The sequence below is a fragment of the Ambystoma mexicanum genome, chromosome 7q (genome assembly GCF_040938575.1).
Source record: "Ambystoma mexicanum isolate Mex_15411 chromosome 7q, UKY_AmexF1_1, whole genome shotgun sequence".
Lineage (NCBI taxonomy): Eukaryota > Metazoa > Chordata > Amphibia > Caudata > Ambystomatidae > Ambystoma > Ambystoma mexicanum.
In genome coordinates this window covers 35,240,689-35,267,825 of record NC_090941.1, presented here as the reverse complement: position 1 = coordinate 35,267,825, position 27,137 = coordinate 35,240,689, and the positions used below count along the sequence as shown (strand labels likewise).

At 45.7% G+C, this 27,137-nt stretch overlaps 1 protein-coding gene across 2 annotated transcripts in view; it reads left to right on the top strand.

Moving 5' to 3' along the window:
• Positions 1-27,137, top strand: part of PHEX (phosphate regulating endopeptidase X-linked) — a 1,520,886-nt gene that overhangs the window by 930,018 nt on the left and 563,731 nt on the right. The gene's annotated exons all lie outside the window — the stretch shown is intronic.

Genomic DNA, 27,137 nt, shown 5'->3' with positions numbered 1-27,137 from the left:
AGAAACAGGTGCAAACAAACTCCGACACTGAAATGCTGCACATGCCGATTCCACCACGTTTTTGAAATAGATGTGACGGAGAACAGCCACAAAAACAGATACATCCAAGCTTCTAGAATAATGGGGGTGCAGTAGGTGGGAGAGGTTTGGCTTGTGCATGGTCGTAACACAGTTGATGAAAATGAAGAACTAATTGAAGACAAACAAGCTCCCTCCATTTCATAAAAGTAAGGGTCAACATAAAGGGCTCCCAAGGAGTAACTGCTACTGCTGCTGCTTCACAAAGACCATTCCATTTAACACATTGTGTCGCATAACAATCAGAACTTATCAACTTGCACACATTTCGCCTGATCGACTCGCCATAATAAGTTGCATAGTTCCTTCCACTCGAGGGCTTCTATTGGCCCCACCCTTACAACCAGCCAACAGATATGTGTGCATTCTCCTTCACTCAGCATCTCCCTCTGAGCAAGTCATTCTTAACCTTTTCCCCCATCCTGGTGACGAGTTGTTTCTTTTGTTCATAATTTATACTTAATGCCACACGATGATTGATCCTCTTAGATATTCATAAAGAGAGCTGCACAAGACACACCCGTTAGACAGGCGTGGTGATAACACTATTTACTAGCCGGAATATTTCCTGTGTGCTGCGGGGGCATGTTGTGCAGTGCTGGCCAGTTACAATCTATGGGCCTGATTTACAGAATTGTCTGCATGCTGAAAAGTAATGGCACACAAACAGTGTGCAGAACTCCTTCCTTAGATTCATGGAATGGACTTTGCATGCTTTTCCGGGACCTTGCAGGGACTCTGTGTAAGTCTGTCACCTCTTTGCGTGCAGTCTGGAGCCCTGCGCAAGACTCCATGCAAAGTGTGGGATGGGCCTACGCAGAGAAATAAATAGGGGGCGAGACATGCATATTCCCCGTTTCCCCAGCAAAATGAGGAAAAATGTGGGGGTGTTGAGGGACAGACCACCCAGGGTAATCGCACACCCAGTCAAGCGCAAGCCAAATCGAATTCATGGAACCCAACGTGCAACCCTACCTCGAGAAAAGTTACATGCAAACACTGCCATATTATAGGAGGTGCAAAGCACTGGGCGCATATGATCCAATGTGCAGAGGTAGGGTTCACATAGCAATTTATGGGTGACTGCACGTAGTTGAGGTGCTGGTTTAAGTTAGGGGTGCACATATGCAGATTAGCAGGGTGCAGCCATCATTTACGGGGGTTCGCACAGAGATTCACTGGGGGGCTGACTTGAGTTACGTGACATGTAACACATTTTTTCAGGGTCCAGTCAGGAGTTATAGTGGACCATATGCAGTGTCACTGAGGTGTTGCCTTGATTGTGGCCCGCAGTATTGATGTGGTGCATGATGGCGGGGATGCAGACTGCACAAAGGTTGCTATATGTGACTGATCTGCTTGCGTGGGTGGTTTTCGTGGGCATTCTGGCCGCTGCTTGCGCCTAGGGTTATTTTGCAGTTGGAATGCCATGAATACGCAGAACATGCATAACATGCTTTTACGTGCAGGTATGCGCAAAGTGGTGTTACGCGCAGAGCACTTTGCAGGGTCTATATGCATTTTCTGTAAATCGGGCCCTATGAATTTTGCTCCCAAATGTAAATACAAGATCACTTGAAATTATTCTTTTGATGTAAGCCTTATTTTTCTTATTAGGTTTGTGGCCCTACCCTCACATCTTGCTTTGGACTTCCACTACCCCTGACTGTTTGTAACCCTACTGCTACTCTACCATTGAATTTTCTTTTTTAATTCTCCTTCTCAGTTGTGATCTTGCAGCTGAATTGGATTTTTCGAATTTTAAAGGAATTTTGTAAATTGTTCATACTTTTTAAATGTATTTATTTATTTACTTATTCACTCCATCTTATTTTTTTCGACAGGGTGGCAATTTTATTATACTGGTATGCTAGGGCGTGTTAGGTCGAGTATACTATATAGTTATATAGTTTCACATTACAGTCAAATGTCAAGCAATTTCAAGCACCCACAAGGTGGGAGGTAGCAGTCCACAAAACAGACACATGAATAACTAACACATAGGAGGAGCATTTTCATGGGAGGAAGCACACAGAGATTCAGGAGACAGATAATTCAACAATCGGTAAGCGAACAACACATTGGGACAACATGGTAGCACGACCAAATAGGGCCAGAGGCAGGGGGAGATATGCTACCTGCAGCATTTTACATCTCCAGCAGCAATTGCTACATGCATTTGGGATGCCAGAATTCCAACAGAGGAGGTTGCACTTTCAGTTAATTCCACCGTTTGTGGGGAAGAAAGCAGAGGGGTGCAGATCTTATCTACTTAAGATGAGGGGGAAACACACACAGCATAGTTGAACAGCAGGAGGTGATTGAAAATACCAGGTATCTATAGCCGCTGCCACACCCATTAAGTCAGACAATTATGATGTTGCTGATGATGAGGATGACACGTAAGAAGATCAAGACAAAATGATGATTCATTGGTGTTCTGACGGGAATGTGCACTGCTGCTGGAAATCAGTGATAGTGATGAGGAGTGTGTTAATGACAGCACAGATACAGAAACTGACATAGTAATAGAAGCTCACCTCCACCTGTGTGCAGTCTCTGTTACGGACCGTTCACAACGGTGGTCTTTTCTGCGCCGGTGGCGCTTTATGCCGTCTGTTCACGCCGTTTCTCCCAAGATGGCGTAGCGGGATCGAATGGAAGGTCTAGATTCCTTTCCATACATTGAGGAAACTCCGCCCGGTGCTTTGATCACGTTACTTAAAGCGCCGGAAGGGAAGACTCAGCGCGTTGCTACTGTTGTCGGTGGTCACGCTCTGTAAGTCTTCGCTTAGGGGAATTTCTGGTATTCAAATCCGAATTGGTTCTAAGCTTCCACCTCCTTACCTTATTGAAAACTGTCTATCTATCCTCCTCTTTCTCTTATAGACTGGCCGCTGGCCATCACCATCACTCTATTAAGTTCAAGAGCTCGTTACCGTGGAAGTCGCCTTCAGACCTGCTTACAGTCCGTAGGTTACACGCCTCTCCATTAAATTCGCATTTCTATACACAGGAATCCCCACGCAACACTTACCTCTTATTGTTTCCCTCTCGTGCCTATTCATTAGGAATTCCCGAACTACATCTCCCGTCATTCATCATGGGAAAACATCTTTAACATCCATTTTCGTAGACTGGGTAGGTCGAATCAAACCCCCTTACATTTTTCCTACAACCTGTCCTCTCTTTGCACATCACTGACCCTGTTTTTCTTCCTCTCTCAAAGTCACCTCCAGTCCCGAACCTCTCAACAATCCCACTTCCGAGAAACTTCATCGCCATCGGCGAACTGCAGGATAGCTTCCTGGAGAGACCAGCTCGCTGATTTGTTTCCACATCAAGGCTGTGGCAGAAGTCTTGTCAAGCTCTGTTTAATTCAGCGCTCTCAAGCCACCCAGGGTTTTTTCCCCTTAACAAAGGGTTTCCCTGAAGCATCCTCCATTTGCCGAGTCGGAAGCGACTGGAGGGTGTAACAGGTGAATTCTTACTAGCCACATCTCTCTACTGAAGACAAGGTAGGAAATCTCCAGTTGTCATGTTGTGGTGAAGAGAGCCATTGAGTTACCACAGTTACAATTAGCATGAAAGTTAACAGTCTCTTTGATAACCAGCCTTTTTGTCACAGATCAGAAAATACATCTAGGCAGTTCCATACACGGCATCACCATGCAAAGCTATGGGAAGAAGTCAAATGATTTGAAGTACAGCCCTCCCCATACCATCAAAAAAGAAGTACACCTCCATCATTACTCACAATTTCCCCTGAAAATACTGCAGCCATGTTAGTGCCTGAGAGTGGGACACCAATCTCTACCCCGGTACCTCAGTGATGAGTAGCATTGATCCCCCATTACATGAGGCCATTTTTGTGGAAGCCCATGAGCATGGACAAACATATCACAAGTCACATGACAGACAGACCCTCTTCAATGCTAACCTGACAATACTGTTTGAAATATATCTCTTGCTCTACTCTTTTGTGGACAAGTTTGGATTGTGTTACTTATGGAAAAAGTCAATCCCTGCTGAAAGGTTCCTTGCCTTCATTTCTACTATTGTAAGCAATACTGCAACTGTACAATGAAGTTACAGTTACAGTGCACATGGAACTTCGACAATCAGTAGGACTAAAAATCCATGTGATATTGGTCATGTTGACAAGTGGTCAGAGAATTGATTACATGGCTGCCATAGCACACCGGGTTCACTTTCCTTCTTCTACATAGTTAATGCAACAGAGCTGCAAATGTATGCAGTTCTGAACAAGGTGACATTGTACACGCAAATGCTTGAGTGCAGAAGTCACATGGGACTGGATATCTGGGAGTGCGTGGTTGAGATGGTGGCAGTGGCTAAGCCCTCATAATTTGCATTTGAGCTTTGTTACATCAGACAATGGGTCAATTGTTATTGCTGTCTTACAAATTGCAATGCATATCCCCTGAATTGTGCATGTCCAACTCATAGTCACATGCTTTATCAGGAATTGTAAGCCTGTGAGAAAATGATCGCTTTGGCTCAGAAGATCAGCTCACATTTCAGCGTGGCTTACCATACCACAAATGCACTGCACCAACTGCAGGTGTGCCACAAGATGCCACTGCACAACCTTGGTTATACCCCTCAGAATTATACGTTGCACATGTTAAATAGGCTGCATGAGCAATGCAATGCCATTACAGATAACTGCAACACTATTTTTCACGCAGTGTCAGCTGCAGCTGCTCTCTAATGTCTGCTCTGTGCTGTTATCTTTCGAGGAGGCCACCAAGTGAGTTAGCTATCACAATGCATCCCTCAGTAAGCGTCTCCCTCTCTCTCTCTCTTTGGTGTACTTGCGTCAGTTCAATCTGAACAAGATGGTGAGGGACCTTTCCTTGGCAGATGGCCCGTTTGCAGCAGCTTTGCTAGTGAGGTACCTGCTTTCAATTTTGAATGGCAATCCTGGGGTAGTGGCCTTCAACTGTAACATTGAGCACATGTTGACTTCCTTTTAGATACAGGTTTCTAGTCAAAGTGGCTGCTTTTCACACTTATGTGTGGTGTGATGAGGACTCAAAATAAACATCACAAGCAAGAGACACTGTGTAAATGTCCAAGGATGCTTTGTTGCACCACGTGATGCATCAATTGGAGAAAGGAAAGAGCACAGCCAGCAAACAGAACACCAATCAGCCCACATTTTGACAACTACAAGCTTAGGAATTGTGGCAGCAGTGGGCAGTACATTACTGTCACCTGTAAAAAGCTTTGTGAGATGTGCTGGTGCAGCCTAAAATGAGGATTTGCTGGGCAAACGCTTCTCAGTGTCTCATCATAATGAATACAGAGGCCTTCAGCCCCACATATGCTTGATGCTTATTTACTTGGCACTTCACCAATGAGAAGGGATGATCCACTACAGACTAGATACAGCAAGTGGTCCATCTGGCCAGCGGCACTTGTGTGAGTTGCTATTGCATCGCTAAGCTGCCACTCCCAGCGTATGTACCAAAAGTGTGTTTAATGCATCCGGGGATATTGCCTTTAGGTGGAGGAGCCGCCTCGCGGTCCCGCATGTTGAACAATCGACATTTATAAAAATGAACAGTTACTTCATAGCAGAGAAGTATGTAATAACATCTACCCAACTAACTCACCAGTCCAGATGATGAAGATGATTTGTTTACAGGTGAAAGTCACTCACTGAACAGCAGGGCAGGGTTGTTTTGTGGCAGGTGTCTCTGGGAAACGTACAGCGCTAGTTGTGACTGAGAGGTCCTGACCAATTGCTGACTTAAAAATGTCACTATTAATAGTGCTAGCAATGTTTTTGAATTCTACTATTGTCACGATCACACGCAACACTTGCCAAATGTTCTTGGGTTCTGTTACAGGGATCAGACACCCATTCATGTTTACAGGCTCTCTCGCAGGGTGGAACCACTAACTCATGTCAACAGGCTCTCTCATAGGGATCAACCACTCCTCCAGAGGTTTCAGGCCCTCCCACGAAGCACTGCCGAAGCCACCCACTAATGTTCATGAGCTGTCCCACACAGCGATGCCTCAAACTAAAGTTCTCAAGCTCTTACAAGTTCTCAAGTTCTCCCCCATTGCTGCTACTCTCGCATTTGGAGAGCCTCACTGTAAAACCAGTCCTTCATCCATAACTGCCTCATTTCATCCCCCCAAAAAGCAACTGACAGGAGGGAAGGAGAGTGCAGCTTATTGTTCCTATACATTTTGGCTAACACTACTGAGTAATTAAACTCCTCCAGCTTACCGGCATCATGCCATGCAGGTAATATGTGCCCGAATGCATCATCAGGCAGTGCAGGTTTGTTTTCTCTGAAGGTTAAGTGCCACCAGTAGCCAGCTATCTCTATCCAATTGTTTTATTGGTGCATGTAACAGGAGACAGCCCCTGTTCACATCTGTCACTATCACTGTGACCAATCGGCCAGCCTAGGTGGAAGCTTGAGAGTTGATGCATTGTATGCAATGCCACTGTGATGCACCCTTGTTCTGGCATGTAGAAGGACCCACATATTCACCACCCATGGATGGGGTAATGGAGACAGCAAGATCGGTCATGCGCTCAGTGGAGCCAGAGGACCCATTTCCCCATGAATTTGGATTCTCGTTGTGCCCTTCCCTGGGCATGGCCCCTACCTTTGCCTTTTTGTTCCCCCTTCATATTCTTCCTACAACAATGTATTTATTTATTGAACATTTGTATGGTGCGTATACGCAAGTGTTTCCAGGTGCCACAAGACAAGTTGGGGGCATGGGGAACATAGGGAAGAAGTAGTACAACAGAACAGTTATATTGGCCTTGTGACAATCCTACGGTGCAGGTGCAACACAAAGTGGTAAGTGCATGGGGTGGGGGAAGGGAGAAGTGTACGGGTGGGGTGCCCACGGGAAGGGGTGAGCAACTGTTGAGTGGGCCAAGATGGCAACTGCTAGGGGAAGGAGAGGGCACGGCGGGATAAGTGTGGTGGACCAGGTTTGGGCTGGTCTGTGAAGGCTGCCAGAGTGCAAGTGCTGGAAGGGATACTGGGGGCACTGGTAGGGGTGGTCTGGCCCCTGTGTGACTCTGAGGGTACCAGGTCCCAGTCTCAGTGGCAGTTCTCAGCGGCAGAGGGATTGTTAGCACAGGAGGGGGAAAGAGAAGGAAGATGAGAAAAGGCAGTGGTCGAAGTATACGAAAAAAAAGTGGTAGAACTATTTTCCCTGCTGGTCTGAAATGCTCCACATAAACCCATCACCATGCCCCCTCCCATGCACAATACAAACCCCCAAACACATGTGCCTGCTGTTTAAGGGAATGTTCATTGCAATGCACTGAAGTGCAAGTTTCAACTTCTTCCTACACTTTTATTTTAACACAACACAGTTACGGAACTGTTTCTTTTCAAAATAAAAGTATAGGAACAATACAACTTTATTTTAAAAGTAGAGAAGCACCGCTCACAACCGCTCCCACTATCTTCCACCACTGAGAAAAAGAAAGTATTGAGGAGTTTTCGGAACTTAAGAAGATATGGCTCAAGTCTGAAGGGGGTAAGATGGCCGTTCCAGAGTGAGGAACCAGCTGTGGAAAGCAATCTATCTGCCACTCCCTGCTTGGAGAAACGATTGACCCGCAGAGAAATGGAGCAGCAGAACAAAGGACTTTAGCAGGGAGGTATTTAGGGAGGTAAAGCTGGATGTAGAGAGGTTTCAGGCCCCAAAAAGCCTTGTGGCTGATGCAAAGGGTCTTTGATCCTTGTGTTCACTAGGAGCCAGTGGAGAAATGCTAGGGCTTTAGAGATGCGGTCCATGGGCTTGAGGCCAAGGATAAGTCCTATTCTGGATTAGTTGAAGGGGATAAAGGGAAGAAAGAGGCAGATTGAGGAAGAGGCTGTTTGCAGCAGTCTAACCTGGAGAGTGCCAGGGCTCCGGAGACATTGAGGGGGGGAAAGGTAGCAAACTGCTGAGGAGGTGGAGCTGAAAGTTGGACTTCTTGGCAAGGTCTGTGATGTGTGGAGAGGAAGAGAGAAGTCAAAGATGATCCCAAGGTTTTTTGCCTCACAGGTGGATGTGTGGAGGGGGCCCAAGGAGGGTGGTCAAAGAGTGAGGGAAACAAGGAGCAGACGACTCCATGAGAAGGATCTCCATCTTACTGCTTACTGGCATTAAGGCAGAGATCACTGGCAGAGCACCATTCCTGAATAGCAGTCAGGCAGCCAGGACTGGGAACTAAAAGAGGCCCTGGAAATAATGTTCAAAGTGGCCCCATATGACACATTTTCAGCAAGCCCAATGCTTTTCCTATGAGAACATTTGGAAATGCCACACAAAAGAGGCCCAGGGGGCAGAGGCCCACCGGGAAATCTCCAGAGTTCCCTATAGGCCAGTCCCCCCCTGGAGGAGGGGGAGGAGGTAGAGGATGGCAGATTAAAGGAGAGCTGTTTGCCATCTGCATAATACTGGACATGAGGGGAGGTGGTGGAGATCAAGTAGGCCAGAGGAACCATGTAGATGTTGAAGAGCCATGGTGATAGGATAAAGCCCTGAGGGATGCCACAGGTAGAGAGTGTGGTGGAGAAGAGAAAATTACCCATTTGCACTTGGGAGGGTCTCTTTGAAAAGAAGGTCAGCCACGCCAGTGCCGGTCCATGATGCCAAGGGTATCATCGAGACGATTTATGAGGATGCATGGGTTGACTGTGTCAAAGGCTGTAGAAAGATTGAGGAGGATCAGAACAGAGGGAGTGTTTGAGTCCAGGTTTGAAAGCAGGTCTTCACAGGTGTCCAGGATAGCAGTTTCTGTGCTTCTGGATGCCCCAAAGCCATTCTGATGGTCATGGAGGCAGCTAGATGTTTCGGTGTGGAGGGTCAATTGGGGGATGACCAGCTTCTCAATGAGTTTGCCCAAAAAATGGGTGATAGAGATAGGATGATAGATATCCAGGCAAGAAGGGTCCGCGGACAGCTTTTTTAGGAGAGTGTGCACAATTGAGTGCTTAAGGGGTTGTTGGAAGTTGCCAATGGCAAAGGAATGGTTGCAGAAGTCAGCCAAGGCTGGGGTGAGAGAGGTAATGTTGTGCTGGATGGTTCTGGAAGAACAGGGAAGCACCTGTTTAGAGGATACTTTCATAGAGTGGACAACTCTTAAGATCTCGTATGGTGCAATGGGAGTGAAGGAGGAGAGTGTTGGTGGTGTGGAGGAGGGCCAAAGGAGGCCAGAGAAGAGGTGGGATGGGGAGCGGAGCAGATGACAGTGAGCACAGGATATCCAGAGTTTGGTAGGAGAAGTGGGCCGCCAGTGCAGTACAAAGGGCCTGAGAAGGAGGATGCGAGGAGGAGGCTCCAGTAGGATTGGTAAGTTCCTTGCAGATTTGAAAAAGTTCAGCCATGTTGTTGATGGCTCCGGAGCACGCGGGTTCAGACATGAGCCCTCTTCTTGGAGCAGATGGAGAGCTGATATTGCCTTTGGAGTAGGCGGTAGACCAGTTTGACAGAGAATGAGTTAGATGGCTGCCACTTCCGCTCTGCAGCTTTGCACTTGCGTTTCAAATTTGCCAAGTCAGAGTCATACCAAGAGTTGTATTTGGGGACAGGCTTCATGCGGATCCTCATGATGGGGGCAAGGATGTCAAGGGTGTTAGAGATAAAGAGATGGAGGTTATCTAGAACAGAGTCAGAAGGAAAATCAAATGAAGTGGCCGTAGGAGGGATGAAGGAAGATGCAAATGCAGTGACTGACACACGCTTCATCGGTCGAATAATGGAGAAGGAGACTGGCAGTGTGGGTAGGGGCATTAAGAGGGGGCAAGGAAATGTGAAGGTGGGAAGAGACGAGAGAGTGGTCAGACCAGGAGAGGGGGGGTTAGAGGGTTGGACAGTGGAATGTCTGTTAAGATGAGAGCATCAGTGGTGTGTCTAGCAGAGTGGGTTGGGCCAGAGGGGGGGGGGATTGTGAGTGAAAGAGAGTCCCAGAGGTTGCAAAAGGGAACAGTAGCGGCATCTGGAGAGTCGGGATGGATGTTGAAGTCCCCAAGAAAGATTAGTTTAGGGGAGGAGTCAAGGAGAGAGGAGGAGAGGGCCGCCCATTCTGAGAGGAAGAGGGAGGTGGGTCCAGGGGGCCTATATATGGTAGTGTGAGTAAAAGAGAAAGTAGGCAAGAGAGATAGCCCACAGACAAGGCTTTCAAAGGATGAGTAGTTTTGGGTAGGGATGATGGAGGCAGTTACATAATCCACTTTGCAGTAGGCCTTACACACCTTTGTTATGATTGTCTTCCCCAGTGGCAGGGAAAATACTCCCACAATCAGGACTAGGTGGGCAGTGTGGGAGTGAGAGAGGTTTTCACTCGCTGGAATTTCTACTTTGCCTTCTTTGGCTTCTCTGTAACAGCAGGTCCCGGATTAGCTCCTCTGTCATGTCCCCATCCTCTTTTTCCTACGCCTCCCTCTCAGGTATGTCTATCGCCTGCTGTAATACCTCCACCAGCTGGTCCTTTCCCAAGGCTCTTCCTGGCATGCCTCCCCCTACCTCCTTCATCATTCACCCATCCCCACACACTGCCATCATGTGGGGTAATTATTAATGTAAACTTGCACACTTTTCTTAGTCCTACTCAGTCTTAGTTCTACCACTCTAGTCACGGGTTATACTGTCCGCTACCTCACTTACATTATCTCCTACTACTCCATCCCTACTTCCTGTGCTTTTAAGCCTTCACCAGCCTAACCCTCCCCATCCACCCTTCGCCATCTCTTGCTTTCACTCTTTCACCTTCCTTGCTCCTCACCACTGTGACGCCGTACCCCTGGAATCAAGGGCAATTCATCAATATCGGGCTTCAAGATCCCTCTCGAGAACCATCTTTTCTCCCTTGAGTGATCCCACAATCACAATACATCACCCAACTCTTACATCTCCCACTGATTCTGAATTAATTGGCCATGCCTGTAAATGTGAAATTTAATGAAGAGATGTAACCTAATGTTCTGCCCTGGCGGTCCCCTTTTCCTGGTCCAAGTACCTCCCATGGCATTGCAGTTGACGTAAAGACATACACGCATTTCAGAGCTCAAGACCCTCTTCTTCAAGGAATGACTCCTCCCTAACACTGAGGTCCACACAACCCTAATCTCCACCTAACCTTAGACTGGGTGATCTGCTCTGACCTGTTTTCGGCCCTGGGTGCTTGTTCATCCAGTGCTTCCAAATTGCCTGCACTCCCCTTTCCCCGATGTTAGCTCACCCCCCCTTATACCTCGATTCCCTCACTGTGCCATTTTCCCTATGATTTGTAAAGGGCTCCATTGCTTCATGAAACTAGGTCCACGCTCAATAAATAGCCTAACAGTAATGTACCTTATGTGTGATTTCTCCAGCTATTTATATGCCCTGGGAAGAGTGCTGCTGAGCAAAGCACTCTCTCCCTGAAGTCGGCGAATGCATACATCATGTTATGCTGAATCCGGGGGAGTTGGGCTGTCAGAGAAACAAAACATCATATTCTTTTCTTCTAAAGTGGCTGAAATTTAAGGCCATAATGCTTTGATACACCTTTCTTAAGTGAGGAATATGTGATGGTATGCACCGGCGCTCCCCAGCCTCTTGTTATCGGAGGGTTATGCTTTCAAATATTACATTTTTCACCTTGAGGCACCTGGCCACGGAGAAGCGGTGATGCGGAACCTTGTCATGGGCTATTTAAGGCAGATGCTGTGACCTCATTTGCAGAGTTGGCTGAGTGGCACCCTACTGGCAGCGACCTTTTTGAGCTGGACTTCACTGCCTGGACGTCTCACTGCAGTGGTGGAACAGAAAGGGCATCCAGGCTTGGATGAAATGAAATGCCAACTTCAAAGCATGTTTTGATGATTCAGATGAATAAGGCGCCTGATGAAATTCCGTCTTTGGAAATGTTACAGCTCTCCCTGAGCTTTGCGGCTCCAATCAGTTTTGTGAACGGGGACGTCTTGCAGTTTTGAGAACTAAAAAAGGCATGTTTCATGATAATGTTAGGCAGAGAAATTATGGGGGTGTACATTGCTTGGAGTTCAAAGTGCATTTACGTCAGGGTCTATTATTTTGAATGATGTACTCGCTCTCTTGGCCAGGTTTTAAATGTCGTCTGTAAAAGCTCTGCCCTCAGCGTTCCCGTGAACTCAACCCCTCCTACATGGGGTAACAGGATTGGCCATAGGCGTGTGGGCGTGGGAGTTGTGAGGGGAGTACAGGGAACTTAATGGACTGTCAAAGAATCAAAAGAGGAGGAAAGCCCTGAGGCAACGTGCAGGTCTTGGAAGCACGACCACGCTGATAAACACCGGTTCGAATCCTCCATCCGCGCTTGAAACTGATCTCAGGATTAAGTGCGTCATAAATAACCTGCACTTGCATGCAGTAGTCAAATTGCACTTGAAAAAGTAGTGGGAATATTTCCTCTCTGCTGGCCTGGCCCCCTCCTCACAAACCCTAATGCCTTGCTTCCTTTTGTTCACTGTACAAACCCCAACTGCTTCCTACACTTTTATTTTAAAACAAAGCCATTCCTGAACGGTTTCTTTCTAAAATAAAATTATAGGAACAGTAAAACATAATTTTTAAAAAGTAGGGGAGCAGCGCTCCTAACCGCTCTCACCCACTTCGACCACTGCTTGCACGAACCGAATCCACAAGGCCTAGTAGGATCGTTCCCCCCTTGCCTTGTTACTCTGTGAGACACACACGTACAAGCGCATGATACATGACCAATACAACAAAAACATAAGAAATCACAGGAATGCCTCAAAATTATATTGCCCCGGGCACCAACTGCCCCTGTTTCAAGCAAGTCCTCCCTGAAACAAGCCTCCTTCATACTTTGAAACTACTCTCTAACACAACTCTACTCCCTTGGTGTCTTTGACAAAATCATGTATTTGTCATTGCATGCATATCACAAATAATTGCGACAACACTCTACCTTGCACCTTGTGCCCATAATTCTTCAGGGACCTACACCTCCTCTTTTGCGGGTTGCATCTCTAATCTGCCCGCTAATGTGGAGTCCATTTTCTGCGCTGTTTTGAAAAAACGACTAATAACAGTGCCGACATTTGCACAACTAAATGTGCATGGCACGGTGCAACTTTCATCAAAATACTAACACTAACCTTGAGTCCAAAATGTTTCTTTTTCATTGACAAGTACCAGACATTCTTTGGGAATAACTCATACACAATCTCAGTATTAGTTCGCACACTAGCACTGTAGTTCTCAAAGTTCCTAATGTCCTTTACTGAACTATTCTGTTTCTCATGATCTGTGATTCAAAGCTCAAACACTAGGGGTGGGATGGTCAGTTTAGGTCAACTTGGTCGAAAATATTTGATCTTTTAACATTTGAGCGAATTGTTTTTGCTAGTTTTTTTGGTTAAAAATGCGGGGGAGACCCCCGCAACTCCCCTATTCTCTTAACCCACTATATATATATATATATATATATATATATATATATATATATATATATATATATATATATAATTAAATTTGAATGAATTTCGACAAAGAAAACAATCACAAAAATTCAGTCAAAAGTAAAAGGTCAAATGTTTTTCAAACAAATCGGCTAATACCGGATGCTCAGCTAACTATAAACATATACTATTCATTGCTCATGTAAGTACTGGGATGGTGCTTCTTATTTGACTATATTTACTCTTCCCACCTTAACGTGCCAAGTGCCAAGGACGAGATAGCTCGTCCTTGGCACTTAAGGGGTTAATGAAGGTGAAAATGTTAGAAGGCTTTGCATGGTGAAATACTGAAATCACCAGAAAAGGCGTTGGCACTGGGGAGGGAAACCCATGGCAGTTAAAAGGTTAACCATTAACCCATTGATCATAATCATATTAGTGACAACTACTTTTTGCAGCACAACTCTCAGGTTTTGAAAGGTACTTACTTTTGCTAGCTCATTGTCTCCTGCGGGACAGCGCTTCTATCACAAAAAAACATTGAAGGTTGTCTCTATGGACACGTCAACCTTTGCTTGTGCAATCCAAAACCCCTACTTCATTTCTTTCGATCTAGGAGGTAGAGATATGCAACATGAGTAATCAAATATATCTCTCCAGAGCTCACATCAGGGTACAAACCTGAAATTCTCTCATGTCTCTTACCCGGTAGGGTTTAGGTGAAATGTCTCGTAGGTTGTCAGCGAATGCGCGTCAAATGCCAGGATGCCATGTGGTCGATCATAAAGATCCTGCTAAATTTCTATAAAATGCTGTGTCCAGCATGTGCAGTCGGTTGCACCTGCCATAAAGGATGGGAATGCCGATGGGTGGGAATCCTGCTTGGCGAAGTAGGCCTTCCTATTTGATTTGCTGGTGAAGAAGGTGGGGACTTTGTGCCACTTGAGGTGTTCAGGGTGATATGCGGGAGTTGGAGGACTCCAAAGGGTCAAATGGGGCTGCTCGCCTCGCACACGTGGCCCAAACCTTCCCCAGCAATCTGTAATGGTCCCCCAAGATGACTTGTAGGTTGTAGGTGGCATCCAGGGTCTCTGGGGGACTCTCTCTAGGGGCTGTGAAGTTTAGATGCTACTCCACTTTTCTTTTCAGGTGCTGTTGTGCATTTTCGAATGCCTTACCTGTTCCCCTTTTGGAAGTGGATGAATTAATGCCTTTTTGTGGGCTGCACTAAACCATGATTCAGTTCTAGGTTTTCACTAGCTGACCTTATTCTTGTCTATACTTTTTTTTTATTTCTTTGTATTTTATGTCAACGTTTTTCTTTTTTAACATTTCATGTTATTTGTGTTTTTAACTGTTTGTTATTTTAAGCTGTTTTTAAAAAATTGTACAGCGCTCAGATGCACTTGGGCACCATATTCACACGCTGAATACATTTTCAATAAAATAAAATTAGTTTCTGCCTTGACTATGTTCTAACCCCTGAATGCTTTGGGGCCATGCGAGTAGTTAGAAACTGTGCATTCAAGCCGCGATCCAAACTGTATTCTTTTTATTTTATGTTTTTGCTGTGCAATAATATTTACAAATTCCATTGTCAATTCCAATGGACATTGACAGTTCTAGCCTTCATACATGTCTCTGCACATGCACATCTGTTTGGTGGATTTATTTCATGTTGTAGTGAGTCCCATCATCACACGATCTTGCATAGTATATAAGAGCGAAGGGTCATCCAGCCACTTCCAGGCCTCACTGCCAGGGGTGTTGCTAGGTCTGGAAAAGATCTGGGGCTATGCTAATGTCGGCACTGTCGGGACTCGGGGCTGGCTAGCCTTTTGGTTGTAGACTCTGAGCTTCTATCCGGGGCTACAACCAAAAAACCTGGGGCTGTAGCCCCCCCAAACCTCCCAGCAACGCCTCTGCTCACTGCTGCGGGGAATGAAACAGATTTGAAACCATTTGTATTAAGCTGAACATCCAGTCTGAAAACCAGTGAATGGTTCATCAGTTCAAGTGTAAAAGGTACTCCACAAGAATAGTTGGAACCATTTATATCAGGCTATGTCTATAAGTGTAACATGTCGTGGTTCCCTGTAGAAGGTGAACCCCCTCTTTGCGTGTGAAGCAGAGAAGCATTGATCTTGTTCCTTGTTGAGGTGACAGCACCTCTCATGTTTATTCACCCGCTCTTACAGTAACCCTTGCTCAAGATGAAGGCTAAGTCTGTAGGGTAATTACACCTTACTGATGAATCCATAGAATGCCTGAAACAGTACTGAACAGTGTGGACCCAATAGAAGGAGCTAGGGTGCTGACAAACGGCTTCATTCTCTTGAGTGCATATTGTGCTGCAAGTGAATCCAGTCGCTGCAAGGTCAGGCACAATGACTGAAAATGCAAGGTGACTAAACTGCAGCTGCTTAGACTGTCATAGGAGCAGCAACAGCGAAAATGATCATCGCACAGAAACCTACTAGTAAACCAGTGCATCGGATATAAATGAAAACTATATCAACTGATGATCTGTAAATGCTGATTCAAGGAAAAAGCTCGGGCTACCGTCTAGAACCACGATAGCAATTATCTTTAAGAACATAGCTGTATGTGTGCCGATTTTTAACTATTTGCATGAGATAGTTAACACCTCCCATTCTACAACAGCATCACATAAATTATCCCAAAATAACCCCACTGCTGAAAAATCCACAGGCGATACCACAAACTATGGGCCAATATCAAGCATCCAATACATTAAAAAGCTAAATAAACAAATGATATTTAAACAGTAGAGTTGACTATGTACATTGCAACACCATAGTTTGCCAAAATTAGCCAGATATTCGACCTACATTTAGCATTGAATCTGTGGTCATCTCTTTGATGGACACCCTGAGGTTCAGCATTGAAAACTGAGGCCCGTCAAATATTGTTGGACATGATGAGGCAAGTGGTCATCACCGACCTTGCCCAAACCTGGAGTCAATATTTTCTAAAAGACAGGGAGCAGGCGGTTGCCAACCCATCATTGTTCTTCAACTGTGGAATCCCCTGGGTGTGCCTAAGTGGTGAGTGCTTTTAGCACTCCTTGTTGATATACATATTCGTCCACTAGTGAAATTGCTGGTTTTCTTGGTAAACAGTACCTTAATCACGCAAATGATACTCAGCCATTGATTAAAATACATTCTGCATCCCTCCCACTAAACACCAACTTTACTGCCTGTATCATTGGATTCAACATTTGGAGGACTTTCAATGAAGTAAAGTTCAATGCTTCCTGAATAAAAATCATATTGGTGTGGACATACACCCAACACTTCCCCAAAGAAAACAGGCTCACATGTTTTGCTCCATGCATTGCTCGAGCGGTACAAAATATTGGTATCTAAAAAGAAGCCAAACGCTTACTTGAGAATCACATTGCAGCAGTCTCAATCAAAGAATCTGGCCAGCTTTAGTAGTGTAATGTCATCTCTTGATTATGCAAATGATATATAATTTGGACCAGAATACCTAATTGCCCATACTCAGAGGCTACAAAATGTAGCATCTCAGATGCTTGAATAATCCAGCACCAGAGAATAAGCAAACAATGCCCAGCAATCAGTGCACTGGCTACCTGTTCTAAAAAGAATAGCTTTTAAGCTACTGTAATTGGCTCAGCCAGTCTCTTATGACAGTGTCAGGAATTAGAACAGAGCCTTTCAACATTTTTAGTTGAAATGGGCTGCTGAGCATATGGCGGGACCCCAAGCACCAGCCTCCATGTTGGCTGTCTTATCGCATGGCAATATACTTAATTCACTACAATACGTCCATACTTTGCAGCACGCTTGTTACAGGCTTCCTTTGCTGGCACCCTCAGTCTGTTACCTCCTTCAGGCCTCTTGCAGTAAGTATGCAGGAGCGTCCTTATCACATTGTTGACTTTTTTACTCCAGTTTTAACTACACTACCATCTTGCTGACAAAAAGATGAATAGCTTTTCAGTGGAGATATAGTGTTTCAGCTACCCATTGGCTGCTCCTCGTATGATAATCCACAGCCCCACACCCTTCTTTAAATATGTCATCTCTCCATTATCATCTATGCACCCCAAAGCTGCCTCAGGCTGGTTTTCCCAGTTGTAGGCAGGTGGCCCTCACACATCATTTTAAAATGGCCGTCCGCAAGCTTAGATACATATTCAGCCAGCTCTGGCTACTGGACTGATGTTTACCCAAACAAAATTATATTTACACTCCTGGCTGCTATCTTCATGCAACCATCTTTATGATTCTCCAAAGTGGGGCACAGTCACCCCGTGGCGCTGCCTCTGGAGCCCGGGACTCCCATAGCATTCAGTACAAACAAGAAGGTGGGTGAGGCGCGCACTCCCGGACCTGGTCAGATGAACCTGTTGCAAAAAATAAGTAGCTGGGTCACATCCCAAAATGGACAAATATTCACAGGGTTAGATCCCTTCTGCTGCAAATCAGGTACTCAGTATTAACAGGGTTAGATCCCTTGCTGCAAATCAGGTACTCAGTAATAACAGGGTTAGATCCCCTCCAAAGCACAACTTGCATTTGTTGGATTCTTTCATGTGTTACCCTACAAAATAAATTGCAAGCTGTCTGGCATTTCACCCAAGTTTTCACAAAAAGTGTGCAGCATTATGCACTATTTTAACCTGCTCAACAGCCTCCCTGATGATTATTTCAGATAAGAAAGCGCTAGGAGGAGAACAACTACAGACCACAGAACTGCAGCTGAGGGATCTAACCCTGTTATTACTGAGTACCTGATTTGCAGCAAGGGATCTAACCCTGTTAATACTGAGTACCTGATTTGCAGCAGAAGGGATCTAACCCTGTGAATATTTGTCCATTTTGGGATGTGACCCAGCTACTTATTTTTTGCAACAGGTTCAATTGACCAGGACCGGGAGTGCGCGCCTCACCCACCTTCTTATTTGTACTGAATGCTATGGGAGTCCCGGGCTCCAGAGGCAGCGCCACGGGGTGACTGTGCCCCACTTTGGAGAATCATAAAGATGGTTCTCCCCCCTCCCCCAAATTTGGGAAGGACTTGTGCTTTGGAGGGGTGTCGGTTGCTGGTCACCTGAACAGAAAAAAACGTTTTCACTACAGCTACCAGAATCCTTTGAGTCTAATTAGACACACCTGCTCAACAGCCTCCCTGATGATTATTTGAGATAAGAAAGCGCTAGGAGGAGAACAACTACAGACCACAGAACTGCAGCTGAGGGATCTAACCCTGTTATTACTGAGTACCTGATTTGCAGCAAGGGATCTAACCCTGTTAATACTGAGTACCTGATTTGCAGCAGAAGGGATCTAACCCTGTGAATATTTGTCCATTTTGGGATGTGACCCAGCTACTTATTTTTTGCAACAGGTTCAATTGACCAGGACCGGGAGTGCGCGCCTCACCCACCTTCTTGTTTGTACTGAATGCTATGGGAGTCCCGGGCTCCAGAGGCAGCGCCACGGGGTGACTGTGCCCCACTTTGGAGAATCATAAAGATGGTTCTCCCCCCTCCCCCAAATTTGGGAAGGACTTGTGCTTTGGAGGGGTGTCGGTTGCTGGTCACCTGAACAGAAAAAAACGTTTTCACTACAGCTACCAGAATCCTTTGAGTCTAATTAGACACACCTGCTCAACAGCCTCCCTGATGATTATTTGAGATAAGAAAGCGCTAGGAGGAGAACAACTACAGACCACAGAACTGCAGCTGAGGGATCTAACCCTGTTATTACTGAGTACCTGATTTGCAGCAACGGATCTAACCCTGTTAATACTGAGTACCTGATTTGCAGCAGAAGGGATCTAACCCTGTGAATATTTGTCCATTTTGGGATGTGACCCAGCTACTTATTTTTTGCAACAGGTTCAATTGACCAGGACTGGGAGTGCGCGCCTCACCCACCTTCTTGTTTGTACTTGATGCTATGAGAGTCCCGGGCTCCAGAGGCAGCGCCACGGGGTGACTGTGCCCCACTTTGGAGAATCATAAAGATGGTTCTCCCCCCTCCCCCAAATTTGGGAAGGACTTGTGCTTTGGAGGGGTGTCGGTTGCTGGTCACCTGAACAGAAAAAAACGTTTTCACTACAGCTACCAGAATCCTTTAAGTCTAATTAACACACCTGCTCAACAGCCTCCCTGATGATTATTTGAGATAAGAAAGCACTAGGAGGAGAACAACTACAGACCACAGAACTGCAGCTGAGGGATCTAACCCTGTTATTACTGAGTACCTGATTTGCAGCAAGGGATCTAACCCTGTTAATACTGAGTACCTGATTTGCAGCAGAAGGGATCTAACCCTGTGAATATTTGTCCATTTTGGGATGTGACCCAGCTACTTATTTTTTGCAACAGGTTCAATTGACCAGGACCGGGAGTGCGCGCCTCACCCACCTTCTTGTTTGTACTTGATGCTATGAGAGTCCCGGGCTCCAGAGGCAGCGCCACGGGGTGACTGTGCCCCACTTTGGAGAATCATAAAGATGGTTCTCCCCCCTCCCCCAAATTTGGGAAGGACTTGTGCTTTGGAGGGGTGTCGGTTGCTGGTCACCTGAACAGAAAAAAACGTTTTCACTACAGCTACCAGAATCCTTTAAGTCTAATTAACACACCTGCTCAACAGCCTCCCTGATGATTATTTGAGATAAGAAAGCGCTAGGAGGAGAACAACTACAGACCACAGAACTGCAGCTGAGGGATCTAACCCTGTTATTACTGAGTACCTGATTTGCAGCAAGGGATCTAACCCTGTTAATACTGAGTACCTGATTTGCAGCAGAAGGGATCTAACCCTGTGAATATTTGTCCATTTTGGGATGTGACCCAGCTACTTATTTTTTGCAACAGGTTCAATTGACCAGGACCGGGAGTGCGCGCCTCACCCACCTTCTTGTTTGTACTGAATGCTATGGGAGTCCCGGGCTCCAGAGGCAGCGCCACAGGGTGACTGTGCCCCACTTTGGAGAATCATAAAGATGGTTCTCCCCCCTCCCCCAAATTTGGGAAGGACTTGTGCTTTGGAGGGGTGTCGGTTGCTGGTCACCTGAACAGAAAAAAACGTTTTCACTACAGCTACCAGAATCCTTTGAGTCTAATTAGACACACCTGCTCAACAGCCTCCCTGATGATTATTTGAGATAAGAAAGCGCTAGGAGGAGAACTGCAGCTGAGGGATCTAACCCTGTTATTACTGAGTACCTGATTTGCAGCAACGGATCTAACCCTGTTAATACTGAGTACCTGATTTGCAGCAGAAGGGATCTAACCCTGTGAATATTTGTCCATTTTGGGATGTGACCCAGCTACTTATTTTTTGCAACAGGTTCAATTGACCAGGACCGGGAGTGCGCGCCTCACCCACCTTCTTGTTTGTACTTGATGCTATGAGAGTCCCGGGCTGCAGAGGCAGCGCCACGGGGTGACTGTGCCCCACTTTGGAGAATCATAAAGATGGTTCTCCCCCCTCCCCCAAATTTGGGAAGGACTTGTGCTTTGGAGGGGTGTCGGTTGCTGGTCACCTGAACAGAAAAAAACGTTTTCACTACAGCTACCAGAATCCTTTAAGTCTAATTAACACACCTGCTCAACAGCCTCCCTGATGATTATTTGAGATAAGAAAGCGCTAGGAGGAGAACAACTACAGACCACAGAACTGCAGCTGAGGGATCTAACCCTGTTATTACTGAGTACCTGATTTGCAGCAAGGGATCTAACCCTGTTAATACTGAGTACCTGATTTGCAGCAGAAGGGATCTAACCCTGTGAATATTTGTCCATTTTGGGATGTGACCCAGCTACTTATTTTTTGCAACAGGTTCAATTGACCAGGACCGGGAGTGCGCGCCTCACCCACCTTCTTGTTTGTACTGAATGCTATGGGAGTCCCGGGCTCCAGAGGCAGCGCCACGGGGTGACTGTGCCCCACTTTGGAGAATCATAAAGATGGTTCTCCCCCCTCCCCCAAATTTGGGAAGGACTTGTGCTTTGGAGGGGTGTCGGTTGCTGGTCACCTGTACAGAAAAAAACGTTTTCACTACAGCTACCAGAATCCTTTGAGTCTAATTAGACACACCTGCTCAACAGCCTCCCTGATGATTATTTGAGATAAGAAAGCGCTAGGAGGAGAACAACTACAGACCACAGAACTGCAGCTGAGGGATCTAACCCTGTTATTACTGAGTACCTGATTTGCAGCAAGGGATCTAACCCTGTTAATACTGAGTACCTGATTTGCAGCAGAAGGGATCTAACCCTGTGAATATTTGTCCATTTTGGGATGTGACCCAGCTACTTATTTTTTGCAACAGGTTCAATTGACCAGGACCGGGAGTGCGCGCCTCACCCACCTTCTTGTTTGTACTGAATGCTATGGGAGTCCCGGGCTCCAGAGGTAGCGCCACGGGGTGACTGTGCCCCACTTTGGAGAATCATAAAGATGGTTCTCCCCCCTCCCCCAAATTTGGGAAGGACTTGTGCTTTGGAGGGGTGTCGGTTGCTGGTCACCTGAACAGAAAAAAACGTTTTCACTACAGCTACCAGAATCCTTTGAGTCTAATTAGACACACCTGCTCAACAGCCTCCCAAATGATTATTTGAGATAAGAAAGCGCTAGGAGGAGAACTACAGACCACAGAACTGCAGCTGAGGGATCTAACCCTGTTATTACTGAGTACCTGATTTGCAGCAAGGGATCTAACCCTGTTAATACTGAGTACCTGATTTGCAGCAGAAGGGATCTAACCCTGTGAATATTTGTCCATTTTGGGATGTGACCCAGCTACTTATTTTTTGCAACAGGTTCAATTGACCAGGACCGGGAGTGCGCGCCTCACCCACCTTCTTGTTTGTACTGAATGCTATGAGAGTCCCGGGCTCCAGAGGCAGCGCCACGGGTGACTGTGCCCCACTTTGGAGAATCATAAAGATGGTTCTCCCCCCTCCCCCAAATTTGGGAAGGACTTGTGCTTTGGAGGGGTGTCGGTTGCTGGTCACCTGAACAGAAAAAAACGTTTTCACTACAGCTACCAGAATCCTTTGAGTCTAATTAGACACACCTGCTCAACAGCCTCCCTGATGATTATTTGAGATAAGAAAGCGCTAGGAGGAGAACAACTACAGACCACAGAACTGCAGCTGAGGGATCTAACCCTGTTATTACTGAGTACCGGATTTGCAGCAAGGGATCTAACCCTGTTAATACTGAGTACCTGATTTGCAGCAGAAGGGATCTAACCCTTTGAATATTTGTCCATTTTGAGATGTGACCCAGCTACTTATTTTTTGCAACAGGTTCAATTGACCAGGACCGGGAGTGCGCGCCTCACCCACCTTCTTGTTTGTACTGAATGCTATGGGAGTCCCGGGCTCCAGAGGCAGCGCCACGGGGTGACTGTGCCCCACTTTGGAGAATCATAAAGATGGTTCTCCCCCCCTCCCCCAAATTTGGGAAGGACTTGTGCTTTGGAGGGGTGTCGGTTGCTGGTCACCTGAACAGAAAAAAACGTTTTCACTACAGCTACCATAATCCTTTGAGTCTAATTAGACACACCTGCTCAACAGCCTCCCTGATGATTATCTGAGATAAGAAAGCGCTAGGAGGAGAACAACTACAGACCACAGAACTGCAGCTGAGGGATCTAACCCTGTTATTACTGAGTACCTGATTTGCAGCAAGGGATCTAACCCTGTTAATACTGAGTACCTGATTTGCAGCAGAAGGGATCTAACCCTGTGAATATTTGTCCATTTTGGGATGTGACCCAGCTACTTATTTTTTGCAACAGGTTCAATTGACCAGGACCGGGAGTGCGCGCCTCACCCACCTTCTTGTTTGTACTGAATGCTATGGGAGTCCCGGGCTCCAGAGGCAGCGCCACGGGGTGACTGTGCCCCACTTTGGAGAATCATAAAGATGGTTCTCCCCCCTCCCCCAAATTTGGGAAGGACTTGTGCTTTGGAGGGGTGTCGGTTGCTGGTCACCTGAACAGAAAAAAACGTTTTCACTACAGCTACCAGAATCCTTTGAGTCTAATTAGACACACCTGCTCAACAGCCTCCCTGATGATTATTTGAGATAAGAAAGCGCTAGGAGGAGAACAACTACAGACCACAGAACTGCAGCTGAGGGATCTAACCCTGTTATTACTGAGTACCTGATTTGCAGCAATGGATCTAACCCTGTTAATACTGAGTACCTGATTTGCAGCAGAAGGGATCTAACCCTGTGAATATTTGTCCATTTTGGGATGTGACCCAGCTACTTATTTTTTGCAACAGGTTCAATTGACCAGGACCGGTAGTGCGCGCCTCACCCACCTTCTTGTTTGTGCAACAAATGCAAGTCACCAACATTGCTCAGGAGCATTTTCTAATGCATTTTCATGCATGTCTCCACAATATATACCATTATAATAAAACATTTTCAGGCTGGCTGTGCCAATATATTTCTATCCTAGCTGCAACAATATATTCCAGTATTCCCATATGAGAACATAGTCATGCTTGCTTTGTGCATAATTCCAGTAATTATAGTGTTAAAAAAAACAAGTGCAAACTGGATTTGCCAATATATGCCAGTACCAAACTGGCTCCAACGTAGGTCAGTTCAGACACATAAGGACACTTATGCCTCGTTTATCATAGATGTTCAATAAAACATGCAATTCAGCAGTAGGAAATAGCTAGGCTGACTGCACTGAAATGCCAGCCTAGCCACATAATAACACTTATAATGCTTTATCATAGATATACAGTAAAACACGTCTTTCCACAATAAGGAAAGGCTAGACTGGATGCACCAAAATGCCAGTCTAGCCGTGCAATTGTGCTTGTTTTTTTTAACGATGCCAAGTAAAAAATGTCATGGCACTGTCAAAAATTGATTGACTGTCTACATCAAAATGGCAGTCTAGTCATGTACTAACATTTATCATGCCTGATGTATCAAAAAACATCATGCCACAGTAAGAAGTAGCTAGACCTGTTGCACCGAAATTCCAGTCTAGTCACGCAACAAGATGAAAACACATGATTCTTGCTTGATCATGGATGTCCATTAAGAATGCAGTAGTAGTACACCCACAACTTGCATCCACTCTGGACATTATCTACCCCATCTGCCCCCCACCCACCAAAGTCAGCTCTTCTGCCCAGCACAAATTCAAGCACACACACATTAACACAACATTCACTTGCTCATTTACACACACCAAACAGATCCCCCCAGCCTTAAATACATTATAGACACCATATCAGATACATAATACACACCCTGCTACCGGTCTAGCCATGCTATAACATTTGCCATCAGGAACCAGGAAGCTCTCAAGCAGGCAGAGCTTCCTGGTTCCTGACATGTGCAGTGGAGCCAGAGTGTCTCTATCTCAGGCCGCATTAGACAGAAATGATTTCCTTTGCAGCTCGAGATGGAGGCGATTCGGAGCTGGACTATGTATGTATGAACTATTTTTCTTGGTACAAGTTAGTGGCCATAGTGTATCCCAAATAGGGTGAGCGGTCAACAAAGTGGGCAAACAATGTGCAGCTGCAATGCATTAATTTGGCAATAAAATATAGTCTTAATCTGTGCTGTAGGGGGTCATTTGATTCTTTGGGGTCCTCTCTGGGCCACGGGTCAAGCCATCTGGGACTGCAGCTCACCCTCTTTACCGGGACTGCCTGAAGCCTGTCTTTGCTATTGACATTGTAAAATGTTACAATGTCTTATAGTACTTGGAAGCATGAAGAGGTGGCATGTTATTACTATTAATAACACATCATTATACTAAACACATATGTGGATTTACCAAAATCATGGCACGCCTGTCCTGGCAACAATAAATCTGTATCTGTATCAGTATCTGGACCTCCACAGAGAATTCAACCGATTTGTCCTCCTTTCCACAGCGTTCTTTTCTTACAACATTCCCAACTATACTTTGCTTCCTGCATGTTTCTTCCCCAGAAGTGTACCTTTATTGAGAGATGTTGTAATTCACTCTTTCATCGGCACTAGACGGGTCCCTACTGGCACTCTGGTTACTAACCCAAAACTGGTAGCAAGGTCTCCGATATTTACCAGACTGTGGACAAAAAATCGTGCTTACACCCTGTTTCCGGTTTTTTAAATAATAACAGAAGTGATTATTTAATGCATATTGCGCCACTTCTTCCCCGCCATCAATTTTTTCTCAGAAGTCAGATCTATAATTATATAACCGAATTTTAACTTGCTAAATATATTTTAAATAGCATATCTTAAGAACGCATTCCATTTTTTTTAATAGGAAATATCACAAAGGCCCTTTCAGAATCATTCAAATTTCTTAGGGAGCTGAAAGTGATCCACCAGTGCAGCTCATATGGAAAACAATCGCATTATCCCCTGTGCCCGTGAATCACCTGCAGAATCTATAGGTCATAAAACCCCTCATTGCCCATGTCTGCCCAGCAATTGACCAGCCCATCTCACAGAAGTTGCTCAGCCCAGTGGGAGTTTACATATACAAAAAATGCTGCGGCCAGTAATTTGGTATGTGTGCCTCTTTGTCAGGTGACACTGCAGGGATGGACTGGCCTATAGGGAACTCAGGAGATTTACCGGTAGGCCTCTGCAACCTAGGGCTTCTTTTGTGCGGTATTTTTACATGTCCACACAGGAAAAAGGTTGAAAATGTGTAATATGTAGCCACTTTGAAAATTATTTCCGGGGCCTATGTTGGTTCCCAGTCCAACCCTCGGTGACGGGCCTCTTTAAAATATGTTTTGTCAACGTGGGTCCACACGCACATTTGAAAGAACCTTGTTTTGACGATCAGTGCATCATCCCGTCAGTCGAGCATTGGCAGATCTCCAACTGTCCTTAACGCCGGCATGTCTCAGATTTTGATGAAACCGCCGAAGCGTGATGAACATATAAATTGTTCTTCCGATCCTTGACGACTCTTAAACACTTTACTTTTATCTACGTAATTATTTGAGCCCCGGTGAAAATATTAGCATATTGTAATTGTTTCTGTCATCACGCCCCAGGCAAAGCTTACAGAATCATCAATGCTGCAAAGCGCGGTAGACAGTACACTCACTATGTGCATGTACAGCTCTAGTTTTCCTCTATTGAAGTACATGAAGTTCTCAGAAAATCCACTGTGTGGCGCTCTTACTTCAGCCTCACAGTCAGAGGTACAGTACACACCTTCATCAAACTATGTTTTTCCCTTTGCTAGATTTACCGCCTTCCGTTCACAATTATGACTCCATTAAGTTGTAGTTGACTCTTCGATGACAAATAGAGAGCTATCTGCATACTTGTCTAAATCCCTTTAAGGTGAAATGTTCCTACAAGGTGATTTCATAGCTATGTTTTTTCCAGTGTACCCATTTCACATCACCGCATTGTGACTGGCGTCTTCGAAACTGCGCGTCCATTTTACATTCAGAAAAACTGCACTCGCTACAGGCAGAAGCCCGTGGGATCTGAATGGCGTGCGTCCCATGAGGTTAAGCAGCGTTCCATTTGCGAATTCTTACGCCTGCGATGGGACACACGAGACCGTGGTGGAAACGCTTCTAAAGGAAAT